A 9,747-nucleotide genomic window follows, 5' to 3' on the forward strand; every position below is an offset into this window, starting at 1 on the left:
CAAAACACAATGGCACCTGGGTGGAGCCTGTATTCAAATACTGAGCATCTTTACAGATCTCCACATGTGACCATACCACAAAACACAATGGCACCTGGGTGGAGTCTGTATTCAAATACTGTGCATCTTTACAGATCTCCACATGTGACCATACCACCAAACACAATGGCACCTGGGTGGAGCCTGTGTTCAAATACTGAGCATCATTACAGATCTCCACCTGTGACCACATCACGAAACACAATGGCACCTGGGTGGAGCCTGTATTCAAATACCGAGCATGTTTACAGATCTCCACATGTGATCATACCACCAAACACAATGGCACCTGGGTGGAGCCTGTGATCAAATACTGAGCATCTTTACAGATCTCCACATGTGACCATACCACCAAACACAATGGCACCTGGGTGGAGTCTGTGTTCAAATACTGAGCATCTTTACAGATCTCCACATGTGACCATACCACCAAACACAATGGCAACTGGGTGGAGCCTGTGTAGAAATACTGAGCATCTTTACAGATCTCCACATGTGACCATACCACCAAACATAATGGCAACTGGGTGGAGCCTGTGTTCAAATACTGAGCACCTTTACAGATCTCCACATTTGACCATACCACCAAACACAATGGCACCTGTGTGGAGTCTGTGTTCAAATACTGAGCATCTTTACAGATCTCCACATGTGACCATACCACCAAACACAATGGCACCTGTGTGGATTATGTGTTCAAATACTGAGCATCTTTACAGATCTCCACATGTGATCATACCATCAAACACAAGGGCACCTGGGTGGAGTCTGTGTTCAAATAATGAGCATCTTTACAGATCTCCACATGTGACCATACCACAAAACACAATGGCACCTGGGTGGAGCCTGTGTTAAAATACTAAGCATCTTAAAAGATCTCCACATGTGACCACACCACCAAACGCAATGGCACCTCGGTGGAGCCCGTGTTCAAATACTGAGCATCTTTACAGATCTCCACATGTGACCACAGCACAATACACAATGGCACCTGGGTGGAGTCTGTGTTCAAATACTGGGCATCTTTACAGATCTCCACATGTGACCTAACCACCAAACACAATGGCAACTGGTTGGAGCCTGTGTTCAAATACTGAGCATCTTTACAGATCTCCACATGTGACCATACCACCAAACACAATGGCACCTGGGTGGAGCCTGTGTTCAAATACTGAGCATCTTTACAGATCTCCACATGTGACCATACCACCAAACACAATGGCAACTGGGTGGAGCCTGTGTTCAAATACTGTGCATCTTTACAGATCTCCAAATGTGACCATACCACCAAACACAACGGCACCTGGGTGGAGTCTGCGTTCAAATACTGAGCAAATTTACAGATCTCCACATGTGACCATACCACCAAACACAATGGCAACTCGGTGGAGCCTGTTTTCAAATATTGAGCATCTTTACAGAGCTCCACATGCGACCACACCACGAAACACAATGGCACCTGGGTGGAGCCTGTGTTCAAATACTGAGCATCTTCACAGATCTCCACATGTGACCATACCAACAAAACACAGTGGCACCTGGGTGGAGTCTGTGTTAAAAAACTGAGCATCTTTACAGATCTCCACATGTGACCATGCCACCAAACACAATGGCACCTGAGTGGAGTCTGTGTTCAAAAACTGAGCATCCTTACAGATCTCCACATGTGACCATATCAACAAACACAATGACACCTGGGTGGAGTCATTGTTCAAAAACTGAGCATCTTTACAGATCTCCACATGTGACCATACCACGAAACACAATGGCACCTGGGTGGAGTCATTGTTCAAAAACTGAGCATCTTTACAGATCTCCACATGTGACCATACCACCAAACACAATGGCACTTGGGTGGAGTCATTGTTCAAAAACTGAGCATCTTTACAGATCTCCACATGTGACCATACCACGAAACACAATGGCACCTGGGTGGAGCCTGTGTCCAAATAGTGAGCATCTTTACAGATCTCCACATGTGACCATACCACCACACACAATGGCACCTGGGTGGAGTCTGTGATCAAATACTGAGCATCTTTACAGATCTCCACATGTGACAAAAAAGCACCAAACACAATGGCACCTGGGTGGAGTCTGTATTCAAATACTGAGCATCTTTACAGATCTCCACATGTGACCGTACCACAAAACACAATGGCATCTGGGTGGAGTCTGTGTTCAAATACTGAGCATCTTTACAGGTCTCCACATTTGACCATACCACCAAACACAATGGCACCTGGGTGGAGTCTGTGTTCAAATACTGAGCATCTTTACAGATCTCCACATGTGACCATACCACCAAACACAATGGCAACTGGGTGGAGCCTGTGTTCATATACTGAGCATCTTTACAGATCTCCACATGTGACCATACCACCAAACACAATGGCAACTGGGTGGAGCCTGTGTTCATATACTGAGCATCTTTACTGATCTCGACATGTGACCATACCACCAAACACAATGGGACCTGGGTGGAGTCTGTGTTCAAATACTGAGCATCTTTACAGATCTCCACATGTGACCATACCACGATACACAATGGCACCTGGGTGGAGCCTGTATTCAAATACTGACCATCTTTACAGATCTCCACATGTGACAATACCACCAAACACAATGGCACATGGGTGGAGTATGTGTTCAAACACTGAGCATCTTTACAGATCTCCACATGTGACCATACCACGACAAACAATCGCACCTGTGTGATGTCTGTGTTCAAACACTGAGCATCCTTACAGATCTCCACATGTGACCATACCATCAAACACAATGGCACCTGGGTGGAGTCTTTTTTCAAACACTGAGCATCCTTACAGATCTCCACATGTGACCATACCATCAAACACAATGGCAACTGGGTGGAGTCTGTGTTCAAATACTGAGCAACTTTACAGATCTCCACATGTGACCATACCACAAAACACAATGGCACCTGGGTGGAGTCTGTGTTCAAATACTGAGCAACTTTACAGATCTCCACATGTGACCATACCACAAACCACAATGGCACATGGGTGGAGTCTGTGTCCAAATACTGAACATCTTTGCAGACCTCCACATGTGATCATACCACCAAACACAATGGCACCTGGGTGGAATCTGTGTTCAAATACTGAGCATCTTTACAGATCTCCACATGTGACCATACCACCAAACACAATGGCACCTGGGTGGAGCCTGTGTTCAAATACTGAGCATCTTTGCAGATCTCCACATGTGACCAAAGCACGATAGACAATGGCACCTGTGTGGAGCCTGTGTTCAAATACTGAGCATCTTTACAGATCTCCACATGTGACCATACCATCAAACACAATGGCACTTGGGTGGGCTCTGTGTTCAAATACTGAGCATGTTTACAGATCTCCACATGTGACCATACCACAAAACACAATGGCACCTGGGTGGAGTCTGTGTTCAAATACTGAGCATCTTTACGGATCTCGACATGTGACCTCACCACCAAACAGAATGGCACCTGGGTGGAGCCTGTGTTCAAATACTGAGCATCTTTACAGATCTCCACATGTGACCATAGCACCAAACACAATGGCACCTCGGTGGAGCCTTTGTTCAAATACTGAGCATCTTTACAGATCTCCACATGTGACCATACCACCAAACACAATGGCACCTGGGTGGAGTCTGTGTTCAAATACTGAGCATCTTTACAGGTCTCCACATGTGACCATACCACCAAACACAATGGCACCTGGGTGGAGTCTGTGTTCAAATATGAGCATCTTTACAGATTTCCACATGTGACCATACCACCACACACAATGGCACCTGGGTGGAGTCTGTGTTCAAATACTGAGCATCTTTACAGATCTCCACATGTGACCATACCACCAAACACAATGGCACTTGGGTGGAGCCTGTGTTCAAATACTGATCATCTTTACAGATCTCCACATGTGACCATACCACCAAACACAATGGCACCTGGGTGGAGTCTGTGTTCAAATACTGAGCATCTTTACAGATCTCCACATGTGACCATACCACCAAACACCATGGCAACTGGGTGGAGCCTGTGTTCATATACTGAGCATCTTTACAGATTTCCACCTGTGACCATACCACCAAACACAATGGCATCTGGGTGCAGCCTGTGTTCAAATACTGAGCTTCTTTACAGATCTCCACATGTGACCATACCACCAAACACAATGGCAACTGGGTGGAGCCTGTGTTCAAATACTGAGCATCTTTACAGATCTCCAAAGTGACCATACCACCAAACACAACGGCACCTGGGTGGAGCCTGTGTTCAAATACTGAGCATCTTTACAGATCTCCACATGTGACCATACCACCAAACACAATGGCACCTGGGTGGAGCCTGTATTCAAATACTGACCATCTTTGCAGATCTAAATCCACGGGCAGCGAACGCAGCCCTCGACTTCGATCACTGGCTGGGCTGCTTTGAAGCCTACCTGGAAGAGTCCAACGTGCCTCAGAGATCCAAGCTAAGAGTTCTGAACGCCCAACTGAGCCCTAAAGTATTCGCGCTCATCCGGCACCTTAAAACATATGAGGTCGCCATCAACCGGCTGAAAAGACAGTACCAAACCCTGGTAAACCCCATGTATACCAGGCACCTCCTAGGGTACCGCCCGCAACTGCCAGGGGAGCTGGTGGAGGAATTTTTACGGGTGCTACAAGCACTCGGCAGAGACTGTAACTTTAAAGCAGTAACGGCGGCAGAAAATACGGAAGACAACGTCCGCGATGCCTTCGTGAAAGGCCTACGGTCCGACTACTCACGGCAGCGATTACGGGAAGCAAAGGACCTCGACCTGGACAAAGCTGCAGCCCTCGCTCTCTCCCTGGAGATGGCCCATCGGGACCAGGAGGCGTTCTCCAGGTACTGTTCGCGACCCTGGGACTCGGGCCCGACCCCTACCGCAATACCCTTCACCGCGCCGCCCCTGGGACCTACCTCAGCGTCGGTGTCCCGGACCCGATCGGGACCGCCACACCCGGTATCGGCTCCTACATCGGACCCCCGCGGCTGCTTTTTCTGCGGCCAGGAGAAACACCCGAGGTCGCGCTGCCCAGCTAGGAACTCCACCTGCTCAACCTGCAGGAAGAAAGGCCACCTTGCTAAGGCCTGCAGAAGTGGATCTTCAGAGGCCAGCAGTGCCTCATGCGAACTGTGGGGGCGGCCATCTTCCTTCAAGGCAACAGAGGCCAGCATCCCCACACGTGAGTCATGGGGGCGGCCATCTTTGATCAAGGCAACCGACCCCAATGGTGCCTCATGTGAGTTATGGGGGCAGCCATTTTGTCCAACCTCGTGGGAGACGCCATTTTACCCACCACGCTCGACTGCCACCATGCCTCCAGACCCGACGACCGCCTCACCCGCAGACGACAATGACTCACTCAGCTACACGCTAGCCTCCGTCACTCTGGATCAAGCCCGCCGCATCACCTGTCCAAGTCGATGATGGACATCAAAGTAAACGGCCACGCCACGACCTGCCTTTTCGACAGCGGAAGCATGGAGAGCTTCATCCACCCAGACACGGTGAGCCACTACTCCCTCCCCGTCCTGCCAACACGCAACCGAATCTCGATGGCATCAAGGTCCCACGCCACGGACATCAGCGGCTACTGTGTTGTGACCCTGTCGGTTAAGGGTACGGAGTATAAAAACTTTAAACTCCTCGTTCTCCCCCAGCTCTGCGCTGCCGTCCTACTAGGGCTGGACTTCCAATCCCACCTCCAAAGTGTCTCCCTAGCATACGGTGGACCCCTCCCCCCACTCACAGTCGACAACCAGCGGATGTTAAACCGCCCACCGCGTAACACCTGCAGCCTATCCACCCTCAAGGCCCCGCCACCTTCCCTGTTCGCTAACCTAACCCCCGACTGCAAACCCGTCGCTACCAAGAGCAGGCGGTACAGCGCCGGGGACAGGGCCTTCATTAGCTATGAGGTGCGGCGCCTCCTGAAAGAGGGCATCATCGAGGGGAGCAGCAGCCCCTGGCATGCCCAGGTCGTGGTCATTAAGACCGGCGATAAAAATCGCTTGGTCATCGACTACAGCCAGACCATAAACAGGTACACCCAGCTGGACGCATACCCCCTTCCCCGCATACCTGACATGGTCAATCAGATTGCACAATACCGAGTATTCTCGACCATTGACCTTAAGTCGGCCTACCACCGACTCCCTATCAGCCCGGAGGACCGCCAGTATACCGCCTTCGAGGCGAACGGGCGCCTCTACCACTTCCTTAGGGTCACCTTCGGTGTCACCAATGGGGTGTCGGTCTTCCAAAGGGAGATGGACCGGATGGTCGACCAGAACGGACTGCAGGCCACGTTCCCTTATCTAGATAACGTCACCATCTGCGGCCGCGACCGGCAGGACCATGATGTGAATCTGGAGAAATTCCTCCGTACGGCCCAATGGCTGAACCTCACCTACAATAAGGAGAAATGTGTGTTTAACACCTCACGCCTTGCTATCCTCGGCTGTGTAGTAGAGAACGGTGTCATCGGCCCCGACCCCGAAAGAATGCGCCCCCTCATGGAGCTACCCCTCCCCCACTGTCCTAAGGCACTTAAGAGAACCCTGGGACTCTTTGCCTACTATGCCCAATGGGTGCCCAATTATGCGGACAAAGCCAGACCCCTCATGAAGTCCACATCCTTCCCCCTCACGGAGGAGGCATGCGCGGCCTTCTCCCTCATTAAGGGAGACATAGCCAAGGCCACAATGCACGCAGTGGATGAGTCCATCCCCTTCCAAGTGGAGAGCGATGCATCCGACTTCGCCCTAGCCGCTACCCTTAACCAGGAGGGGAGGCCGGTGGCCTTCTTCTCAAGGACCCTACAGGGCCCTGAGATCCGACACTCGTCGGTCGAGAAGGAAGCCCAGGCGATCGTGGAGGCGGTACGACGCTGGAGGCATTACCTGGCAGGCAAACGATTTACCCTCCTCACCGACCAGCGTTCGGTCGCTTTCATGTTTAATAACAAGCTGAGGGGCAAAATCAAGAATGACAAGATCTTGAGGTGGAGAATCGAGCTATCCACCTACGATTATGAGGTCTTGTACCGGCCAGGCAAGCTGAACGAAACCCCTGGTGCTCTTTCACGAATTACATGTGCCAGCGCGCATATTGATAGACTTCAGACCCTCCACAACGACCTCTGCCACCCCGGGGTCACCAGACTTTATCATTTCATTAAGGCCCGCAACCTGACCTACTCCATCGAGGAGGTCAGGACCATGATCAGGAACTGCCAGACCTGTGTCGAGTGCAAACCGCACTTCTATAGGCCGGACAAAGCAAGCTTGATCAAGGCGCCCCGCCCCTTCGAGCGCCTGAGCATCGACTTTAAGGGGCCCCTACTGTCATCCGACCGTAATGTGTACTTCCTCAACATCGTTGATGAGTACTCCCGTTTCCCCTTTGCCTTCCCCTGCCCAGACATGACCAGTACCACGGTCATTAAATGCCTGAACGAACTCTTCGCCTTGTTCGGGTTCCCGAACTATATACATAGTGACCGGGGCTCCTCCTTCATGAGCGAGGAACTCCGCCAGTTCCTACTAGCGAGAGGTTTTGCAGCAAGCAGGACCACCAGCTGCAACCCCCGAGGGAACGGCCAGGTGGAAAGAAAGAACGCGACTGTCTGGAAGGCCGTCATCTTAGCCTTAAAGTCTAAGGGCCTCCCAACCTCCCGCTGGCAGGAAGTCCTCCCGACAGCGCTGCATTCCATCCGGTCACTACCTTGCACTGCCGTTAACGCCACCCCCCATGAACGAATGTTTGTTTTCCCCAGGAAGTCGACTACGGGAACCACTCTACCAACCTGGCTGACCTCTCCGGGGCCCGTCCTGCTGCAAAAGCACGTGAGGGCCCATAAAATGGACCCCCTGGTCGAGATGGTGAACCTCCTGCACGCCAACCCCCAGTACGCCTACGTGGCTTACCCAGACGGGCGGGAGGATACTGTCTCCTTACGAGACCTCACACCCTCGGGCACTCCGGAGACACCACCTTTACCCCCCCCCACCACCCCCCCAATTCCAGCCCAGGTGGATGGCATGCCGGAACCCCACGAGCCTTCGCCGACCACGCAGACACCAGCATTAACACCGGATAATGCAACACCGCCGCTGCGACGATCGGAGAGGCTTACGAGGCCTCCGGGCAGACTGACATACCAGAACTGGTAGTACACTTCACCCCGCCGGACTCAAATCTAAAGAAGGGGTGAATGTGGTAAACCACTTTTATCGTTCACTTTCGTTACACTATAGTTATCACTGTTATATTGTTATCACTGTTCTCACTGTTGTATCACTATACGAGGTCGCCTCTTGTCACACTGTTATACGTGGGCTGACCATCACTGACTCCGCCCATGGCTCCACCTACCTGCCCAGGTATAAAGGTAGTCGACTGGCTGGTATTCCTCCTTGTTGGATCCGATCACCCATGAGGGTGGGCTCTGTTATTTAGTCAATAAAAACCTATAGTTACTTTCCTAACTCGTCGCTTTTCATTGGACGAATTGATAGGTATATCAGGCGATAGAACTGGTTTCAGCTGATTCCTTGTTTGAATATTTGCCTCAATTTTCTACAGTCTGTCTGGCACCTACTTCACTCAGAGATCCTGGGACGATCTGGCTTCGATTCTGAGGAAGAACCGGACGATAATTAAATTGGATTTGAGCTACACTTTCCCAAACCATTCTGCAATGACATCATTGGCTGCTGCCCTAAAGGAGCCAGAGTGCAGACTGCAAAGATTAAAGTAAGAGTTACAAAGTCATGCACGACTATAGTCAATGTACGTGCTGGGCCATTGAAGGGATATAATTCCTGAACCAATGATACCTTATCACACCCGATTCCTAACCCCTCCAGCTTATTGAAACCTCACCCTTGAAATCTGCTCAGATAGCCCACTCTAACTCCTGCAGCTCGTTCTCGCCAACTTTGATATCTTAATCACTCACAATGATGACTTGTTCATTTCCATGTTTCTTTGTTCACTTCCAGTAACATTACCCTGAGCCGCTGCATCTGGGGGAAAGTGCTCCATCACCACTGAAAGTTCGCACTCTTCTCCCGCTTTTACTGGATCGACTTCCCATTAGGACATTACAGCCACCTAGGAACAGTTCAACAACTCCTTCAGTTCCGCTTCCGAAGTCATTGCTCCCACTCAGGATTCTCAGCTCCCCCCATTCACTGTTCCAAACATCACACTCTCAAATCTCAGCTCGGTAGATGGAGAAAATCTAAACGTGGCCTACATTACATTTACAACTTGACCAGATCATGCAATGAAACTCTTCTCTCCCAACTTCCTAGTATTTCGGAATGACACTGAAAAATAAAGGGAGACTTGCCTTTAACAGCCATAGGACATCCCAAAGCATTTTACATGCAGCGAAGTACGTTTGAAGTGTCGTCACTTGTGTAAGGTACTAAATGCGGCAGCCAATTGTGCAGAACAGGCTCCCACAAACAGCAATATGATAATGACTAGATAATCTATTATTAGTGGTGTTGATTGAGGGATAAATATTGGCCACAGGACATCGTGGATAACCCTCCTGCTCTTCTTTGTAATGGAGTAATGGGATCTTTTATGTCCACTCGAGTGAGCAGATGGGCCCTTGCTTAATGACTCATCAAAAATCGACACTTCTGAC

The sequence above is a fragment of the Somniosus microcephalus genome, unplaced genomic scaffold (genome assembly GCF_052327205.1).
Source record: "Somniosus microcephalus isolate GS21.2 unplaced genomic scaffold, FLI_Smic_1.0 unresolved_chr8, whole genome shotgun sequence".
In the NCBI taxonomy this organism is placed as follows: domain Eukaryota; kingdom Metazoa; phylum Chordata; class Chondrichthyes; order Squaliformes; family Somniosidae; genus Somniosus; species Somniosus microcephalus.